Below are 22,513 nucleotides of genomic sequence, written 5' to 3' on the forward strand. Positions count from 1 at the left end.
GTTAATGATGACAAGAAATACTTTGTTCAAGAAGGAATTACTACTGCAGTGGGGATTTGTAGTAGGAAGGAGAGATTAGGCTCAACTTTGAGAAAAAGGGAAAATAGGGATTTATAGTCAAGGAAGTGGGGAAAATTTCTAAGAGGAAACATGAGGGGCAAGGGGTATTTAGTATTCTTGCTGAAATCAGGCCAGGGTGAAATCAGATGTCACCTGTGGGATGGTAAGGAATTAGGTATTTGATCAAATATCAAAGATAATTAGATACCAAAGGAAAGGGTTCTGATTAAAATGACTTAGCAAAGTTCTTGGGTAATGCAAAGACAGACAAGAAAGTCCAAAGGCCAAGGCCTTGTCTAGGTCATGGCTTGGTGGAGCCTGAGCAATGTTTGGTCAAGAATCCTTTGTTATATTTTACAGTGTACTTCCTCTGTTATTTTATAGTGCTTACCTCTGTTAGCTATAATATTAGCCTTAGAGTTTTGTTTTGTAATAATAGATAGATCATATTTTCTACATGTCCTTGTTTAGAAGTACAAAATGTTAGAATAGGAAGGGAACTTAGGGTATCACTAAACACAATATGTTCATTATATGTCACAAAAATTGTGGTGCAGGAATATGATAGATGCAACATTAGAACACACATTTCAGAGAACCAAATTTCTTCATTGTAGTTTTATACTCTTTTTGTTATATAATACTGAGATATGAAGCCACATTTTTAAATGTTCACAAAGTTTATCCCTTTTAGCAAAAGAATATTCAGTGTTCTTAAATGAAGTTATTCAATAACTGCGTCCAATGGAATAAAATTGGCTTCATTTAAAATTCACAAGTTCCTTAAATGCTAACTTTGGGGTCCTACTTACAATGTTACATAATTAGTTTTAATTTCATAAGATTTTTTATTTGATTCTAGCTCTGTAAACCATTTTCTTTTCATGAGGTTTTTAGGTACATGTGATTAATGTCAGCCAATATTTGATAATGTCATACTCTTATTTTTATAAAAAGATTTCAGCTACATTAAATGTGTCAACTTTGAAGTTTGGATGGCATCAACTACATGATCAGTGGGAATTTTGAAGTAAAACTGTGGAAAATTCTTTTTGACTAACAACTACTGACTTACATCTTCTATGGTCAATAAATTATAATAAAAAATTGTGACTTTATCCTTAGATTATGCAAGTTTCTTTGAATATAAAATAGTACATATTAAGACTATTCAATTTCATATTACATGCTATAGTAGGATCTGACCCAGGATTTAATTAATTTTAAATAACATATGTACAAAAATTCCCTTAACTTTTATGAAATCTAGTTATATTGTCATTGATTTACATAAGATATGTAGCAAGCACTTCATGCTTTATGAAATGTCTATTTCCCAGGTTCCACTGATAATTCTGGCAGAAGCTCTCAACCATCATTTCTAAGCCAGTATTTATATTGAAAGCTGAGTAATTTAGCATAACTTCTACATAAAATGTCATCCTATAACATATTCTACCTTTGAAATTACAAAGACATTTACAAATTGCAGTATAAGTTGCAATTTCCTCAATTTGGATTCCATTAGAATTACCAAAGGAGAATCAAAGGCAGTGAGAAAATTGCCTTGAAATATAATTGGTTTCAACACACTCTCAAGGCCCAGAATGATTATATTAACTTCTTGCAACTATTTTTTAATAGTCTACAACTTAAACTTTTTAGTATCTCAACAGAAAAAAATATATATTATCACTCACTACACACTGTATACCTCAAACAGCCTGGTTTTCAGAGTACCTACATCATTTATTTATTTAAAATTTATATTTTAGATTTATAGTTCTTGTTGCTGGCTACATAAGGGTTAACTGTTATCATTATTATTGCTATTAGCAGAACTTGTGAGAGCCATTAAAAATTAATTATTCTAATTAGGACCCAATGTAGCTATAGAAACTCACAAGCGATAATAGTACTGACAAACATTTGTTAAGCCTTTACTTAAGGAAAGTACACAGTGATTTACAAATATAATTTAATTTATAATTTCATTTATTCTTCATTTAACCATCTGAGATAACTCTTCTGTTTTCCATTTTTGAAGATGAAGCCATCTAATTAGGTCGAGGCCACACAGACATCATCTGAGTTCAGGTTATCTGACATTTTACTATTGTCTGTACCTATACCCAAATTTTGAAATCAATCATACATTTTTCTTTTTTTTTCTTGAGAGGGAGTCTTGCTGTGTCGCTCAGGCTGGAATGCAGTGGCATGATCTTGGCTCACTGCAACCTCCACCTCCCGGGTTCCAGCAATTCTCCTGCCTCAGCCTCCCGAGTTGCTGGGATTACAGGTATGCACCACCACGTCAGGCTAATTTTTGTATTTTTAGTAGAAATGGGGTTTCACCATGTTGGCCAGGCTGGTCTCGAACTCCTGACCTCAAGTGATCCACCCACCTTGGCCTCCCAAAGTGCTGGGATTAGAGGCATGAGCCCCTGCGCCCGGCCAGAAATCTACCATACCTTCATGAAAGCGCACACACAGAAACTGTATCCGCATTGTCTTACTATGTTGTTGTCTACCTGTTGGCAAAGTTTTAATAACAAAGGTAAATTTTAAATATGTTTGGGAGTAATTGAGACTTGAGAAGGCATTAAATGAGAGAAGAGAGTGGAAATGTTCACATTTAGTCAATGTCATGTCAACAGCTATAAGTTAGAAATGAAAGATTATGAAATGATATTTAGGTTTTGATGATACTGATAATAGCTATTATCTTACAATGAAGGTCCTGCATGTGTAAAGCACATCACATGCATCATTTTTCCAGCTTCACTAAACTCTTAGACACTTATTATCCCTGTTGATGACGATCAATCTGAAATGTAAAGTTAGTTTATCAAAAATAACCCAAGTAGTTAATGATAGAGCCATAATTAAACCCATAGAGGGAAGATATTCACTGTAATAAGAGAACAGGAGAAACTGCCACACAAACTTTTGGCTATTATTTTGAAAGCTGCTGTAAAAATAAAGGCTAGATGACAACGGCTAAAATTGCCGTAAGAACTAGGAAAATAATTGGATGAAAATCAATTTGTTTCAACATCCTTCTGGTCTTCCTGACCACATGAAAACCTATGTTTTTCCATATCTTAGTCTTTATATTATAATTCATAACTGACCTAAACATTCACACCACTTATTTTGATCATTTTATGACCTACTTAAGGGCTGAAAGTGTCTTACTTCTGGCTGCATATGGCAAGTTTATATGTGAAACAGTTAAAAATGTTTCAAAATAAGATTCCTAGAACATGACTTTATCAAGCCCTTAAAGCATTGTGTTCAAAGATGATAGGTTGAGTTATATTTAATTCATAATAATGAAAATCAATATCTTTATTTAAGTTAGCTCATTTATTAAAATATCTTTAAGCAGCAGTTATTATTAGTGAATTTTACTGACAAGTATATTGAGATTTAGATCGAGGCTTTTGTGTTTTAGTTAGACAAAAATAAGCAGTAACTTCGGATGCAGAAAAGCTGAAGGCAGAACTTATGCTTTTAACTATTTTCATAATTGCACATCTTTTCCTTATGTGAAGACAAAAGACCATAGGTATTGGCACCATTAACATTTGAATGCAGAGTCCATGTACCATATTCACTGGTTACTGTTGTACCAACAAGGGTAATTTCACTGCTAATTATCAAAAAGTCATTCAATATATACAGTTAAATTGTTGGATATATTAATGAATAAATAATTGAATTAATACTAATTTATATCTCTTTTACTTAATTTAGGGTATGTTGGTGTTTGTTTCCTTCTGATACATAAAATAGCCAATAGGATGAAGATTTGTTTTCTTGTTTTTATTTTCTTTTTTAATTTATCTTTAACGTTTGCTTTATTGGGGTAATTTGCAATATTGAAGTAATATTTGCTTTGGTTTTGAGAAGGTATTGAAAGTATTTACTTTTTTCCTATTTAGTTTGCTCATTAAGGTTATTTATTAACTACCATTTTAAGAAACAAAAACAAGCTCTAAGTTTGGCATGTAATAATTCCAGGCAATATATATAGTATACTTTTGAGAGGAGATGAGGAAAATAAGGCAGACTGGTTTTCCTATTAACAGTTTGATAAAACTTACTATTAAAAGAGTGATAACTAATGATTATATGTGCCTTTCTGTAAATATCAATCAATAAGTATTGCTAGTACCCATAAATTATTCCTAATGAACAATTTCAAATGGCTGTGTCTTAGCTTGAGAGAGGTGCTGAGAGAAATGAATGCTCTACATGGTAAGATTTCCTATAAGTTATTTCAAATACATTACCTCTTCTTATTTCAACTTAGATATTGTCCACAGGAAGATTTTTAAACAAATAATTTTTAACACTTTCTTATATGCAAAAATAAAAACAAACTATATTAATTGTAGTTTGTGATCTCAACATATTTTCAATAACTTTGTTGCAATCCTGTCTCTATTCCTTATAAATGAAATATTCACATAAAATGTATTCTTAAGACCCAGAAATCAGTCAGCGAAACAACCATCTCTATTGATTACTTACTAATACATATGGAAATTATAACAAACAGCAGATCACTAATGAGAGTCTAATTTAAAAGTGGTATATTTATATTTTGAAAAACATATTTATGTTATATTTTTAATTGAACCCTCTCCCTTTTTATTGCCTACCCTATATTTGAGTAAATTTGAGATAATTAGTGAACAATTTTTTATTTTACTAGCTGAGATTGAAGAACACTTGAAAATTATCAAGAATGTACTGCGGAGTATTGAAATTGCAAGTTATCATCAAAGGAAGCTGTAAGTATCATGACTCAGTGATGTATTTTCTCTGTATTTACCATTTTAAACCAAATTTAGTGTTCTCTCTGAAGGACAATCTAAATAAAGTAGTTGTAAATTAATTTATAATAATGAATAAATATTCAAACAATTATTTTGATAGTTTTATCCAGCAGAAACTGAGAAAATTTAATCTTACATGACATTGGGATGCTATATTATTTGACATGCAAACAAATATTTTAAACCACACTTTTAAATGGTTTATATTGCACTACCTTTTAAAAAAAAGAAATAGAAGTTTTGAATAAGAAATATTCCTTTTGTCTATGAAATAAATTAAAATGCTTTTCAAATAATGTTTTATTGTAATATTTTTCAAACTCTTACATGGAATAGAAACAGCAAATATTTGCCAAATTATTCTATCATTCCAGCTACCAAAAAAGGCACTGATACCAAAACAGACAGAAACATAATGAAAAAAACAACTAGAAGTACATTTCATTTTGCTCATACATTTAAATGCAAACATTTTAAACAAATTATTGTTGACTCAAACACAGCAGTTGCTAAATAATGTACTACACTATAACCAAAGTAGTTTGATGGAAGAATTGCTAAATATTGGAAAATATATAAATATAAATTACCATGTCGTATGCTTTAGATGAATTCTCCCCTCCAAATTTTATGTTGAAAAGTAACCTCCAATGTTGGAAGTGAACCTAGTGGGCAGTGATTTCGTCATGTGGGCAGATTCCTCGTCAATGGATTGTGGCTGTCCTCACCTTAGTGAGTAAATTCTTACTCTGAGTTCATTTGAGATCTAGTTGTTTAAAAGTTTGGAACTTTCCCCCTTGCTCTCTCTCTCTTGCTCCTTCTCTCATCATGTGATGTGCTGCTCTCACTTCACATGCCATCATGATTCAAAGCTCCCTGATGAAGCCAAGCAGATGCTGGCCCAATGTTTCCTGTACAGCCTGCAGAACTCTGAGACAATTAGACCTCTTTACTTTATAAATTATCCAGTCTCAGGTATATCTGTATTAGTGATATTTCTCATATTATTTCTTTAGTCTCTATTCATAATATTAGATAATGTTCACTTTAGGTATTCTCAACAGTTTTATTAGAATAGTTTGTTCATTTCACAGGACTTCGTGTTGTGTAAATCAAGCATTGTTTACATTTTATTGTATGTGAATACAATGAAATCTAATGGTTGAGGTAGAGTGCCAATGCACTATAAGGCCTGTGACACTAATTAATTTGCTTATGGAGATAATATAAGATTTTTCTTGCTTTTCAGTCTCTGTTCTACTACAATTAAACTTTGTTTCAAGTGTTCTCTCCGTAAGTCTGTTAGGAATAATTGGGGGTGGTCATTGCATAGAAAGAGGAACTGGAGTTGGATGTGTGACAGAGAATATTATGTTTTCATTACCTTGACTGGTGCCTTAAGTTGAGATTTAATTTGGAGAAGTAAAGAGAAATATAAAAGTAATACTACTACTAGTAACATACATTTATAAAATATGTTTTAGATACTATAACTCTTCAAAATAAGTTATGTGGTAGGCATTATTATTACCCTTATCTTATAAATGTGTCACTAAGACATTAACAGGAATATCATGTGCCTCCAATTCACACAGATAGTATATTACGGAGCTGCAACACTTCAATTTATTACACATGAGATCAGCACTAAAGCATTTTAAGGCTCTTTTCCTTTCTGTTACTTATTTGCTTATATGCCTTGAAAGTAGGAATATACATTACTGATATCAGTATCCTCAGAATCTGATAGTGTCTGGCACATAAACACTCAATATATATATCAATTTATATATTAAACAAATATGTAGTTTCTTGTCACAAAGACTCACATCCCAGGTAGCTAATGCTTAAAAAGATAAATAGCCAATAAAAAACTACAAAAAGTCTAACATATCATCGATACTGAGGTGGCATAAGCCCTGTGAGAGAAGAACAAACAGTATAAGACTCAGTGGAGGGAGGAAGGAATGGTGGGAACAGTAATGTTGAGATAGAATAGAGACCCAGAGTCTATGTCCTGGGAAACCACTTTTTTTAGTCTCTGAAGGAATTTGAGTAAAAATGATATGATCTGACATATTTTTAGGAAGACCTCTCTGACTGCTAAGTGGATAATTCACTATAAAAGATAAGAGTAAGTTTATATGGCAATGTTCATTGAGTTACATATATAGTTAAAACTAGTATGTAGTGACCAATAAAAACTTTCTTAGAAGTGGAAGGTGCCTCGTACCACTTTTAAGAAATAGCTAGCAAATGTAAACAAAATATCTGTAGTTTAGATTTCCTTGGATTCATACAAGGAAAAAAAATTTGTTCTGACATTAAAAAGTATACGTCAGCAATTAAGACTATTAACACAAATAGATAAAACAAAAGATATTGATCAAGTTATATGTTGGTATCAATAGGGTAAAATATTTATGAAATAATTATCTTCAGTAAATATATTGAGATCTTAATAATATTAATATAAAATGATTACTTAATAGTCTGATGATTAAATTTTGCCTTATGATTATTTTAACTTTAAATCAATATTTAACTTTTCTATCACTGCTTACTAAAACAAAATGATAACTGTGGGGTATCTGTAGTGTCAGTTTTACAATATTTATAAAAACATGGTAATGTTTAAATATGACATTTGTATTTCAGAAAATTTTTTTCACACTGAATTTGAATATAAATGAGATGAATAAATTTACATTATTGACTTACATTTATATGTCTAGGAAATAAGTATAACATTTTTCTTTCCTTCAGGCAAAAAGTTGATATGCCTCATGGCAGTGTTCCCCAGGCTTGCAAATGTTCTTATGCCTACCAGAAGTCATTTTTGTACTGTAATTTTGCAGAGTTTAATTAAACTCTAGGTATACAAATATAGGCATGAATTTCATTTTTTTGTCTTTTCATGACTTCTGATATATATGTATATGTATATATATGTATATATATAAAACAATGGAATTAAAATACATTGTTTTATATTATTTTTCATATGTTTTATATGATAACCTTAAATACTTCATAGTGACCAGAAAATGTGAGAATTGAACTTATTTTTTTAATGATGAGTTTCTGAGAAATACTTTGGTACAATTGGATCTTATTTAGATAAATTCCACAAGTAATTTTTAAAAATACAGACTACCTTAAATATTTAAAATATTGAAAGCAACTAGAACATTCTACAAACATTCTTTTAGAATATAGTTGTATTATGTAATAGATAGGCTATGCATTTTGAAGTCAGACAGTTGGCTTTGTAACTGTGCTTTTTCACTTACTAATTGTGTGGAGTTCAGCAAGTAATTTAATGTCTCATTCACAGTACTCTTGTTTGTGGAAAACAAACACAGAAAAAAGAAGAAGGAAGGAAGGAAGGTAGGAAGGAAGGAGGGGAAGAAGGAGGGAAGGAGGGAGGGAGGAAGGGAAGGAAGGAAGGAAAGAAGGGAGGGAAGAAGGAGGGAGGGAGGGAAGGAAGGAAGGAATGAAATATTTTTGTCAAAGCAAACACTGCCCAGAGTAAATTGATGTTGGTTGTATACTGCTGAGGGGAATGAAACAATATGGTCATGTTGGGATATTCCTATGGAGGAATATGTTTTTGTTTTTCTCTTCCTGAAGTTGATCTTATGGGAGCTCAATGGGAGATAACTATTAAAATTGTCTACTATTTCTTCTAATGGGAGTTTTTACCTGTAAGTTACAGCTTTATTTTCTTTATGTTACTTCAAAAATTCAAACAGTCTTACTAACTAGTGGAGATTAGAGCCAAGTATAGTGACTGGGTCCCACCATCTGAAAGTATAGCAGGGCTAGTGAATTTTATCATGAAATGTATGTGCTCTATTGTGCCTGGCAAAAAAAGGTATGTGTATATGGAACCAGTGTTCAGTGTACGATATATTCTTTTAATCATCTGACATGAAATTTGAGGATTTAGCTATTTTCTACCAATGAAAAAAATAGCTCCAATAATGTAGCATTTAATACATGTTTATGGGTAATGTGGAAAAACATTATTTATCACATTACCTGTGTTTATGTGATGCAAACACGAACAAGTCTTATGGGCATTGGTTTGTGAAATCAAAATAATTTTGCACTTCAAAATATCACATCATATCCTAAAATATCCGAGGCATCATTTCTTGATAAAGCCTGAAAATTACAGAAAAATCTCTATCACTTGTTTTTATGTATTCTGCTAATCATGATCATTACCTAACTCTCATAAACTTTGTACATATAAGAAAATGCACTTATATAATACAACTCCAATGGGGGATCCACTTTATGTCAGTTTTAATTGTTTAGATGCTGAAATAAATTAACCTGAGTTACACGGTTTTACCACCAATGTGAAAGCTACTTCTCTGAGCTATAGGCTAGAGATTGGGTTTCTGGGGGAAAAAAAAAAAACTGTATGAGTTGTATATTAGTCCATTTTCATGCTGCTGATAAAGACATACCTGAGACTGGGCAATTTAGAAAATAAAGAGGTTTAATGGAGCACTCACAGTTCCGTGTTGCTGGGGAAGTCTCACAATCATGGTGGAAGCCAAGGAGGTACAACTCTCATTTTTAAAACCATCAGATCTCATGAGATTCATTCACTATCACGAGAACAGTGCAGGAAAGACCTGCCCCCATAATTCAATCACCTCCCACTGGGTTTCTCCCACAACACCTGGGAATTGTGGAGTTACAATTCAAGATGAGATTTGTGTGGAGATACAGCCAAATCATATTATTCTACCTCGGCTCCTCCTAAATCTCATGTCCTTACATTTCAAAACCAAACCAATATGCCTTCCCAACTGTCCCCCAAAGTCTTAACTCATTTCAGCATTAACTCAAAAGTCCACAGTCCAACATCTCATCTGAGACAAAGCAAATTCCTTCTACCTATAAGCCTGTAAAATCCAAAGCAAGTTAGTTACTTCCTAGATACAATGGGGGTACAGACATTAGGTAAATACAGCTGTTCCAAATGGGAGAAATTGGCCAGAACAAAGGGGCCACACGCCCCATGAAAAGCCAAAATCCATCAGAGCAGTCAAATCTTAAAACATCAAAACGATCTCCTTTGACTCCATGTCTCACATCAGGTCACAGTGATGCAAGAGGTGTGCTTCCATAGCCTTGGGCAGCTCTGTCCCTGTGGCTTTGCAGGGTATAGCCGCCCTCCTGGCTGCCTTCACTGGCTGCTGTCAAGAGTCTGTGGGTTTTACAGGCACACAGTACAAGCTGTTGGTGGATTCTATCATTCTGGTGTCTGGATGATGGTGGCCCTCTTCTCACAGCTCCACTAGGTGATGCCCTAGTAGGGACACTGTGTGGGGGATCCAACCACACATTTCCCTTCTGCACTGTCCTAGCAGAGGTTTTCCATGAGGGCCCTGTCTCTAAAGCAAACTTCTGCCTGGGCATCTAGGTGTTTCCACACATCCTCTGAAATCTAGGCAGAGGTTTCCAAACCACGATTCTTTTCTTTTTCTTTTTTTTTTTTTTTTTTTTCTCTTTGAGACGGAGTCTTGCTCTGTCACCAGGCTGGAATGAAGTGGTGTGATCTCTGCTCACTGCAACCTCTGCCTCCCAGGTTCCAGCAATTCTCCTGCCTCAGCCTCCCAAGTAGCAGGGACTACAGGCCCTCACCACCACGCCCAACTAATTTTTGTATTGTTAGTAGAGATAGGTTTTCACCATGACAGCCAGGATGGTCTTGACCTTGTGATCCACTTGCCTTGGACTCTCAAAGTGCTGGGATTACAGGCATGAGCCACGGTGCTGGCCTCAATTCTCGATCTCTCTGAATCCATAGGGTGAACACCACATGAAAGCTGCCAAGGCTTGTGGCTTCCCTCCTCAGAAGCAACAGCCCAAGCTGTTACCTTGGCCCCTTTTAGGTACAGCTGGAGCAGCTGAGACACAGGGAACCATGTCCCTACACTACACACAGCAGAGGGACCCTGGGCCCAGCCCATGAAATCATTTATTCCTCTGCCACTGGGCCTTTGATGGGAGGGGCTGCCACAAATATCTCTTACATACTCTGAAGACAGTTTTCTCATTGTCTTGGTGGTTAACTTTCGGCTCCTTGTTACTTATGAAAATTTCTGCAGCTGGCTTGAGTTTCTCCTCAGAAAATGAGATTTTCTTTTCTACCACATTGTCAGGCTGCAAATTTTCCAAACGTTTATGCGCTGTTTCCCTTTTAAAACTGAATGGTTTTAACCGCACCCAAGTCACCCCTTTAATGTTTTGCTGCTTAAAAATTTCTTCCTCCAGATACTCTAAATTATCTCTCTCGAGTTCAAAGTTCCTTAAACCTCTACAGCAGGGGCAAAATGCTGCCAGTCTCTTTGCTAAAACATAACATGAGTCACCTTTGCTTCAATTCCCAATAAATTCCTCATCTCCATCTGAGACCACCTCAGCCTGGACCTTATTGTTCATATAACTATCTGCATTTTTGTCAAAGCAATTCAACAAGTCTCTAGGAAGCTCCAAACTTTCCCACATTTACCTGTTTTACTGAGCCCTTCAAACTGTTTCAACCTCTGCCTGTTACCCAGTTCCAAAGTCACTTCCACATTTTTGTTATCTTTTCAGCAACACCCCACTCCTGGGTATTACTGGGTATTTACTGTATTTGTCCATTTTCACGCTGCTAATAAAAACATACCCAAGACTGGGCAATTTACAAAAGAAAGAGGTTTAATGGAGAACTCACAGTTCCACGTTGCTGGTCAAGCCTCACAATCATGGTGGAAGCCAAGGAGGTACAAGTTGCATCTTACATGGATGGCAGCAGGCAAAGAGAGAGCTGGTGCAGGGAAACTACCATTTGTAAAACCATCAGATCTAATGAGACTCATTCACTATCACGAGAACAGTGCAGGAAAGATCCACCCTCATAATTCAATCACCTCCCTCCAAGTTCCTCCCACAACAGGTGGGAATTGTGGGAGTTACAATTCAAGATGAGATTTGGGTGGGGACACAGCAAAACCATATCAATGTACATTCAACTATTGATACTGCAGAGGATGACTTTAGGAAAAATGCTTCTGTAGTTGGTTGACACCATGATGACACAGACAACTGAAAGATACAGAATATCGAAAAATATTTTAGTTAGGAACCTATGCCTTTAAGAGTAATTACATGGGATTGAGTGAAACCTGAAATGGAAATTGATTTGTTTATTTATCTGAGACCACTGTTGTCATTACTTTCAATGGTCTATTTTCTAGTGGTAAAAAGCCCACCTTCCTTTTTTCCGTAATTTACATTATCTTTCAACATCATTTTTCAAGGTATACTTATGCAATCTAGAATTAACACTCTGTTGAAAACCCAAGCCTAAAAGACAGTAACTTCAGCTACTGGCTTTTTTAAATTTCTTTTTTGATTGGTGGTTTATTGTGGTAGCAGGTACCTCAGAATCCATTAAAAAATAAAATCCAGATTTCAGGTGATCTACATTTAGGAATAAAATTAGGAATAAACAGGTATTTAGGAACTAAATTTCTCAGAATAATTTTCACATTGTTGCAGCAGCCCATCTGAATCAAGAAAATACATAGATTTTCCTGGGTGGAATATAAGAAAGGAAATTATTAAGTAATAAGCTTAAAGTGAAAAATCACTAACACAAGCAAATGTGTCTCAAGAGAACTGAAGTATGATGCTTGTAATAATTGGAATTCAGAGGAGTGTTTTACAATATACCAAGCTTAGAAAAATCATAACCATTTTTATAAAAAGACATTGTGTCAAATTTTACTCTTTTAAACCACATCACCTTTGAAAAATATTAAGCATATTTCTAGGTAATTGCTCTGTCTGAGTCTAAAATAATTGTGTAAAAATATAGGTCTATAACAAAAATAAATGCTACAAATATTATTTGAAGTACCTTTATGATTCATTTTATGCTGCATGGAAATAAAGTTATGTTTTTAATTTTTGTAGGATTCAATCCTCCTTTATCCTTGATATAAATTAACCAAGTTTGTGGGAAAAGTTACTTCTAGATATATTTTATTTTATTATATATGAGAAAAGCCACTACTATAGAGCAAGATTTACCCTTCATATGTGGAGAGAGATATATATATGTGTATATATATATATATATGCCTATATATATAAGAGATATATATGTGTGTATATATATATGCCTATATATATAAGAGATATATATATGCCTATATATATAAGATATATATACGATATATATATGCCTATATATAAAAGATATATATATATATATATGATATATATAGAGAGAGATATATGCCTAAGATCTTCTCCCAGAATACCGGTCTAATACTTTGCTTTAGTTAGATTTCTAAAGCATAGTAATATGCTTTAGATTACTAATGCTTTAGTTAGATTTCAGTTCATGTGATGATAACTCACACCTACAAACATGGAAAATCCCTGAGGAAGAAGCACTGTATTCTTAATTTCTGTCCTCTAAACATGATGGTTGATAAGGAAGTAAAATATTACTATTATATCTGGGAAAATAGGAGTAATAAAAATACAGCACTGTTTTATTTTATTTAAGGAACTTTCTTGGCAGAAGTTAATTCTCTTGCCTATACTTGTATGCATCACTTAGAACCAAGCTAGGAGGATTATGTGTGTTAAATATCATTGCGCGCACACACACACACACACAGTTTGTGTGTATGCAGAAAGGGAAATAAAAAATAAATTTAAGCATACAAAATATAAAATTCTTGGTGTAAAGACTACATGAAATATATACCATGGAAGCTGAGTCACAAGGAGATTTTGTTTAGAAATTCTCCCTGAATGTGGTAAATTTATGTAATAGAATCATATCAATGTGTATATGGCTATTACTGTTAGTCATAACAGCATGCTTCTTGTATAAATTAGACTTTGGCTGATTTTCGACATGTATATGAAATTTAAAAGACAATCAAATAAACAGCAAATTCAATTAATAATTTTCTCCCCCCCCCCCCCACACACACAAAAACACAATTAAACGGATCTTTTGTCATTGGGATTAGAGAAAGAAAATTGTCCCAAACCTCAGTGGTACAGAACATTTTTGCATGATGTAATTCAGCTCTTTGTGGATATAATTGCTATTCCAAATTAAATACATGAGTGATATTCTTACAGACTTTAATGAGATTAAAAACTCCTGGGAAGTTAGGGTTGTGTACTCAACTGATTGACTAGTTTAATGATCTTTAGGCAGATAGTCCTGCATTGTATTATTTCTTTTAATACTATCTCCTTTCCATACTGCTCATCCTTCAAGGCCTATTTAATTCTCTCTTACTGCAAGCTTCAAATATAATTCTGACACATGGTTAAAATATTCTTTCTGATAAATTTATTCACTATCACATACATTCCAATAAAGAAGAAAGCTTACATTCCTCAATGTAAACAGTGCTATGCATTAGGGGTTTCAAAATAAAGAGCCACCACAGATGTCTTAGGTAAAATCTGTGCAGCTTATGCTATATGAAAAACCCTTTTCTAACCTTTTTTATGTATTATATTAACTCATTCATCCTCAAAACAACCCTGCACATGAAAGTGTTACTATTCTCACTTAACAAGTGAAAGTCTAAAGTTCAGTGAGATTAGGAAGTGTGCACAAGTCCTCACAATAATGAGAAACGCCTGATATATGTTAAAATTTTGATTTATTGCAAGCAAGAACAAAAATACGTTCCCAGTGGGAATAATCAGAGCCATCATGCTGTACAACTCCAAAAATGACAATTTATCCAATCATTGAAGATAAATCACATGAATTTATATTTTGCATAGTCTTTGAAAAAGAAGTTTCAATGTGGTAAAATATGTATAAGCACTTTAGATAAAATATATATTTTCAGTGGGTTAATGCAGAGAAATATATTCACAGCTTCAGAATATTACACATCAGTTAAAATGTTTCATGGATCTGGTATAAATAAACTGAACTGTGCTTCAGTGTTATAAAATTAATGATTTATATATTACACATAAAGATATATATATATATATATATATATATAGAGTTGGGTTTCCATATAAGCTTCTTTATTAGTATTTTACCCTTTTCCCCCAAAGCAGCATGAAATATTGGATAGTTAGAATTCACTGAAAAGCGTATATACATACACACATATATTTAAATATTGGTGGATCTTATGTTACATAAAAGGCAATAAGCATGATTGGTAAAAATGTTCTATTTCTCTAGTAAACCTCTCTAAATATGTATTAAAATTTAGTTTTGATACATAATGCACATATTTATGGGGTACATGTGATATTACGATACATGCATAGAATGCGTCATGATCAAATCAGTTTGTTTAGGATGCTAATCCCCTACATTATTACTATCTCTATGTATTAGGATCATTTGAAATCTTCTCTTTTAGCTATTAAAAATATACAGGCTGGGCACGGTGGCTCACACCTGTAATCACAGCACTTTGGGAGGCCGAGGAGGGTAGCTCTCTTGAGGTCAGGTGAAACGCTCTTTCTACCAAAAATACAAAAATTAGGACCAGGCGTGGTGGCGTGTGCCTGTAATCCTAGTTACTTGGGAGGCTGAGGCTTGAACCTGGGAGGTAGAGGTTGCAGTGAGCCAAAATCACATCACTGAACTCCATCCTGGGTGACAGGGTGAGACTCCATCTAAAATACATGTATACACACACACACAAACATATATACACACAATATATTGTTACCTATAATCACCCTATGATGCTGTTAAGCGCTAGATCTTATTCCTTATAACTCTATGTTTGTACCCATTAACTAACTTTTCTTCGTTTCCAAACCCCACCCTTCCCAACCTCAGGTAACTGTCATTCCACTCTCTACCTCCATGATATCAACCTGTTTTTTAGCACTCACATGAATGAGAACATGTAATATTTGTCTTTTTTTCCTGGTTTATTTCACTTAACGTAATGACTCTTAGTTCCAGGCATGTTACTGCAAAGTATTCTTTTTTCTTTTTTTATGGCTGAATAGTATTCAATCGTGTATACATTTTCTTTATCCATTGAGCCTTCGATAAACACTTAGGTTGATTCCATATCGTAGCTATTGTGAATAGTGCTGCAATTAACCTGGGTATCCAGGTTTTCAGGTATTTAGAATACCCTGGGTATCCAGGTATTTAAGTATCCCTTTGATATACTAATTTCCTTTCCTTTGGATAAATACCACGTAGTAGGATTGCTGAATTGCACAGTAGCTCTATTTTTAGTTTTTAAGAAATCCCCATAATGCTTTAAATAATGGCTGTACTAATATACATCCCCACCAACGGTGTGTGAGTTCCCTTTTCTCCACATCCTTGCCAACATCTATCATTTTGACTTTTTAATAATATCCATTCTAAATGGTGTAAGATAATATGTCATTTTGGTTTTAATTTACAGTTATCTGATGATTAGCAACATTGAGTAGTTTTTCATATACCTGTAGGCCATTTGAATGTCTTCTTTTGATAAACGTATATTCAGATTTTTTGCCCAGTTTTTAACATAATTTTATTTTTTTGCTGTTGTCTGAGTTCCATGTAGTCTATATATTAGTTTTTTGTCAGATGAATAGTTTGACAAATATATTCTCTCATTCTACAAATTGTCTTTTCACTCCGTTGATTGTTTTCTTTGCTGTTCAAAAGCTTTATAGTTTAATATAGTCCCATTTGTCTATTTTTGTTGTTGTGGTGGTGGGCATTTGAGGTCTTGGCCATAAAATCTTTGCCAGGACAAATGCCTTGAAAAACTTCTCCTATATATATATTTTTTTATTTTGTGACATTACTTCTAAGAATAGTTGTATTTTATTTTATTTTTTTATTTTTTATTATTATTATACTTTAAGTTTTAGGGTACATGTGCACAATGTGCAGGTTAGTTACATATGTATACATGTGCCATGCTAGTGTGCTGCACCCACTAACTCGTCATCTAGCATTAGGTATATCTCCCAATGCTATCCCTCCCCCCTCCCCCCACCCCACAACAGTCCCCAGAGTGTGATGTTCTCCTTCCTGTGTCCATGTGTTCTCATTGTTCAATTCCCACCTATGAGTGAGAATATGCAGTGTTTGGTTTTTTGTTCTTGCGATAGTTTACAGAGAATGATGATTTCCAATTTCATTCATGTCCCTACAAAGGACATGAACTCATCATTTTTTATGGCTGCATAGTATTCCATGGTGTATATGTGCCACATTTTCTTAATCCACTCTATCATTGTTGGACATTTGGGTTTTTTACTAATAGTTTTATAGTGTCAGATCTTACATTTAATTTTTTAATTTATTTGGAGTGTACTTTTTACAGTGCTAGATTTAGTGGTCTAATTTCATTGTTTTGTGTGTGAGTATACGGCACCTTTTCCCAGCATCTTTTGTTGAAGAGGGTGTCCTTTCCCTAATGAATGTTCTTGGAGGCATTGTTGAAAACCAGTTGGCTGTAAATATGTGAATTTGTTTCTGTTCTCTACTCTGTTCCATTGGTCGAAGTGTCTATTTTTATACCAATATCATGCTGTTTGATTACTATATCTTTGTGGAGTATTTTGAAATCAGTTATGTGATGCCTCCAGCTTTATGTATTTATTTATTTTGCTCATGATTGTTTTAGCTGTTTGGGTCTGTGGGGTTCTGTATGAATTTTAGGATTTCTTTTTTCTGTTATTGTGAACTATGCCATGGGAATTTTGACAGAGATTGTATCGATTCTGGAAATTGCTTTGCGTGGCATGATCATTTTAACAAAACTAATTCTTTCCATTCATGAGCATGAGATGTCTTTCCATTTGTTTGTGTTCTTTTTAATTTCTTTCTTCAGTGTTTTGTAGTTTACCTTGTTGAGGTCTTTCATTTCCTTGGGCAAATTAATTTCCTGGTAATTTTTTAGCTCTTGTAAATGGGATTGCTTTCTTGATATTTTGTTTTCAAACAGCTCATTATTGGTGCATAGAAACACTTCTTATTTTTGTATGTTGATTTTGTATTTTGCAACATTACTGAATTGATCAATTCCAAGAGTTTTTCAGTGGCTTTTCTATATATAAAATCAGGTCATCTGCAAAGAGAGACAAGTTGCCTTTCTCTTTTCCAAGTTGGATGCTTTTTATTTCTTTCTCTTGCTTGATTGCTCTAGCTAGAACTTCTAGTACTTTGTTGAATAAGTGTCAAAAGTAGGCATCCTTATCTTGTTTCGGCTCTTAGAGGAAAGATTTTCAGCTTTTTCCCATTCAGTATTATGTTAGCTGTGGGTTTGTCATATATAGTCTTTATTGTGTTGAGGAATGTCCTTTCTATATGTAATCTATTTAGAGTATTTATAATAAAGGGATGTTAAGTTTTGTTAATATTTTTAGTATCTATTGGGATGCTTATATGGTTTTTGTCCTTTACCCTGTTAATATGATCATAGTTATTGATTTGTAGATTTGCGTATTGACTTGGGTATGTTGAACTATCCTTGCATCCCTTTGATAAATCTCACTTGTTCATGGTATATTATCGTTCTGATGTGTTGTTGGATTTGGTTTGCTAGTATTTTCTTGAGGATTTTTGCATCTGTGTTCTTTGGGGGTATCGACTTGTAGTTTTCATTCTTTGTTGTGTCCTTGTCTGATTTTGGTATCAAAGTAATGCTGACCTTGTAGAATCAGTTAGAAAGAACTCTCTCTCTTCTTCAGCTTTTTAGAGTAGTTGAGAAGAATTGGTGTTCAATCTTCTTGATAAGTTTGGTAGAATTTAGCAGTAGAGCCAGCAGGTACTGGGCTCTTTGTTGAGAGGCTTTATTACTAATTCAATATGATTACTCATTATTGATCTGTTCAGGTTTTCTGTTTCTTTCTTATTCAATGTTTGTAGGTTGTGTATGTCCAGGAATTTATTAATTTCCTCAAGTTTTTTAAAAAATATTTTAGTGTATAGTTGTTCATAATTATCTCTGATGATCCTTTCCTGGAAATATTTTAAGTATTATTTTCCTGGGTAATATACTTTTCCTCAGTCATTAAAGTGAAATATGATTGAGCTCCTAATTTTGTACTTACCATTTCTAGGGATAGAGTAGGAGACAAATCATAAAATGTCCCCGCTTTCATGCATCTTATATTTTAAGGGTAGAGGTTAAAAATTAAAGAATAAATAACAAATTTATTATGTTAGATTAGGGTTTATCAACCTTAATAAAATTGACATTTTGAACCATTAATTATTGTTGTTATGGGCCATTGTCTTGTTTATTTTATGTTTAACAGCATCCCTGGCTTCTTCCCACTAGATGCTGGGACACCTGACCTAATGGTCATGGGAATCAAAAATATCTGCAAATATTTCTAAATGTTCCTGAGGTTTAAGCTGGGGGATAATATTGACCCCAGTAGAGAATGACTGGAGTAATGATACTGCAATGGAAAAATACAAATAACTAGAATAGGACTGAACTGTGTGGTAGGTGGGTTGATTAAGATCTTAAATATTGCCTTCCCAACCCTAACCCTCATGATTTGCCACCTTATAAAAAGTGCAGGAATCCCGACATGTCTTTAGAGGCAATGACCCTTGGCTGAAGGTCGTTGCCTGGCTATGTGTCTGCCTGTGTCAATTACCTTCCTGTGTCAAATCTCATCCATCCCTTGTTGAGCTGAGAACAGTCACTTCCAGGGCAATTTAAATATCCGGTTATGGCACAGCCTAATATAGGAAAATGCCTTGATGGCTTAGATTTACAGTTCTATACAAATTTGATCATGAGCATTGGTCAAGCATGAGGATCTATGTGTCCGCCGAGCAAGTGATATTGTGCTGTATCTTTAAAATGCAGGGTCTCTCTGCCCCAAAAATGTACTTAATTGGTCAGGCGCAGTGACTCATGCCTGTAATCCCAGCACTCTGGGAGGCTAAGGAGGGTGGATCACCTGAGGTTGGGAGTTTGAGACCAGCCTGACCAACATGGAGAACTTTCATCTCTAATAAAAATACAAAATTAGCTGGGTGAGGTGGTGCATGCCTGTAAACTCAGCTACTTGGGAGGTGAGGCAGGAGAATCGGTTGAACCTGGGAGGCAGAGTTTGCCGTGAGCTGAGATTGCGCCATTGCACTTCAGCCTGGGCGACAAGAGAAAAACTCCTCCTTTACTCAGAAAAAAAAAACAAAAAAACTTAAACTTAATCATAAGTATCAAGTGAATGATCAATGACATCCAGAAATGATTGAGTGTTATTTTAAGCAGCCTACATGGATTATCTCAATTAAAATCCCAATAACATTATGCTCTTACTCATTATATTAGTTTTCTGTGGCTTCCATAATAAATATTTATGAATTTGATGAAGTGAAACAAGGAAAATCTATTCTTCCACCGTTGGGTTCAGAAACCTGAAATCAAGGTTTCAGGGGGTCCACACTCCCTCAGAAGGCCCTGGATGAGAATCCATTTTTTACTTCTTCTAGATTTTGATGTCTCCAGGCATTCCTAGTTGTTCCTTGGTTTGTGGCCACATCACTTCAATTTCTGCCTCCATCTTTGCAGGACCTGTGTGTCTCATCTCCTTTCACATCTCTTTTCTAAGGACACTTAGAAATGGCACTTAGGACACGCTTGGATAATCCTAGATAATTTCCTTCTCTGAGATCTTTAGTTTGACTACATCTGTTAATTTATCTGGTAATATTCACATTGACCACTCTTTTGTCTACCTAGACCCTATTGTTTTTTCAAGACCATGGATAAACTCAATCAGCTCAAAAAGTTTCCCTCTGGGTATTGTAGACAACTTCAATATTTCGTTTAAAATTTGTTTGAAATTATAACATAATAGCTCACTATACTTTTTCCTTATTTCAGGAATCATATCTTCCCTGTTTCAAATAACAAGCATCAAGCATCGTGATAATGTGGACACTAAGGAGCAACAATTTCTCTAAAGATAAGAATAAAGATAGACTTTTAGACTACGAGATGGGCCTGAAAAAATATCTGATCAAGCTACTCAGTTTTACAGATGAAGAAGGTGAAGCCTGGGAAAACCTAAAGAACCTGTATAAGGTTCTCAGATAGACACCATGTTATCTGCTTGAATGAAGAAAATTTGGTAACATGATTGCTGATCTTAATCTACTATACATTTTTTTAGCTTGTCAACTTGAACAAGTTTTTCAATTATTTCCTCATCTATTTTTTCTGATAAACTTAACCAAATCTTGTAAAATGAATGTTTTGAAAACGTATATCTTAAAGGAGCATTTTCTAATTTAATATTGACGTTTTATTATTTATTGAGTCAAGGAAGTTATGCATATTTTGCATAAATATGTGATACCTTATGTATGATAATATTTTTCTCCACAGTCACATATTAATCTGTCCTGACATTTTTCTATAATAAACATCATTATCTGAGAGAGAAATGACAGGAAAAATTTATCCATTTTAATGATATCTAATTAAAATTTGTGTCTAACCTTAATTGAAATATATATATATATTTCAGTTAGTAAAAAAGGAAAGTCAATTGATGATGCATTAAGTGTCAGCATTATTACATAGAGATTGGAAGACATTAGGTACAAATGTGAATCTGCAAGAGTACCATTTGTATATTGCTAATTACTTGATACTGTGTCTTTTTAAGAAAGCTGTTACTCTTTATTCACTCTAGAGCATTTCAGACAATTAGGCATTCATTAATAGATGATTAAGCATTTTTTCTCTACATTGCTTGAAAGGAGTTGTAAATTACATCTTGCCCATGTTGCTAATTTGCTGTCCAGCAAACAGACTTGCCTGTGGAAATTTTGTAAATCAAGCTTATGATATATTGGCCATAGATTGTTTGTCTTCCAATTCCTCTTAGCTGTTGATAATGCAAATCAAGCCACATGAATGATAACCTGACAGAAGACACTGCTTTGAAAAGCTATACTCACATTAATACAAACTGTTCAGAATTGTTATGTGGAACATTTCTCTCTATAATTGAGAAGATAAACATGGCAAATAATATGCTGCTTCATCAAGTTTTGCATGTGAATCATTCCCAACGTGAACTTTGAAAAGAGCTCCATAAATTCCATCAGAAAATAATGAAATATAAAACATCACAGTCCTTTACCATAGCTAAGCCAGCAAATAAATATCAGGTATAAAAACTCACATTGATAAAAACCAAACTTTACTTAACGTTACAGAAGTCCAAATGATTTTATCAAGATAATATGTGATTTAATATGTGAATCTATAATAAAGAATTCTGAGGCTGAGTGTGGTGGCTCATGTCTGTAATCCCAGCTCTTTGGGAGACCAAGGCGGGTGGATCACCTGACATTAGGAGTTCGAGACCAACCTGGCCAACATGGCCAGACCCCATCTCTACTAAGAATACAAAAATTAGCCAGGTTTGGTGGCTCGTGCCTGTAATCCCAGTTACTCAGGAGGCTGAAGCATGAGAACTGCTGGAACCTGGAGGCTGCAGTAAGCTGAGATCGTGCCATTGCACTCCAGCCTGGGTGACAGAGCAAGACTCAGTCTCAGAAAAAAATAAATAAA

General features: G+C 34.0%; 1 long non-coding RNA gene across 6 annotated transcripts in view; it reads left to right on the forward strand.

Moving 5' to 3' along the window:
* Nucleotides 1-22,227, forward strand: part of LOC134808289 (uncharacterized) — a 291,140-nt gene extending 268,913 nt beyond the window's left edge. For 3 of the 6 annotated variants that reach the window (XR_010150920.1, XR_010150919.1, XR_010150926.1), the window contains 4 exons: nucleotides 4,784-4,862; nucleotides 5,515-5,639; nucleotides 8,245-8,297; nucleotides 20,813-22,227. This is a non-coding gene — a long non-coding RNA (uncharacterized LOC134808289). The remainder of the gene's footprint in view (nucleotides 1-4,783; nucleotides 4,863-5,514; nucleotides 5,640-8,244; nucleotides 8,298-20,812) is intronic. The other 3 variants (XR_010150921.1, XR_010150927.1, XR_010150924.1) reach the window with 2 other exon arrangements.
* Nucleotides 22,228-22,513: the final 286 nt, after the last annotated feature.

This window comes from Pan troglodytes, chromosome 15 (genome assembly GCF_028858775.2).
Source record: "Pan troglodytes isolate AG18354 chromosome 15, NHGRI_mPanTro3-v2.0_pri, whole genome shotgun sequence".
Lineage (NCBI taxonomy): Eukaryota > Metazoa > Chordata > Mammalia > Primates > Hominidae > Pan > Pan troglodytes.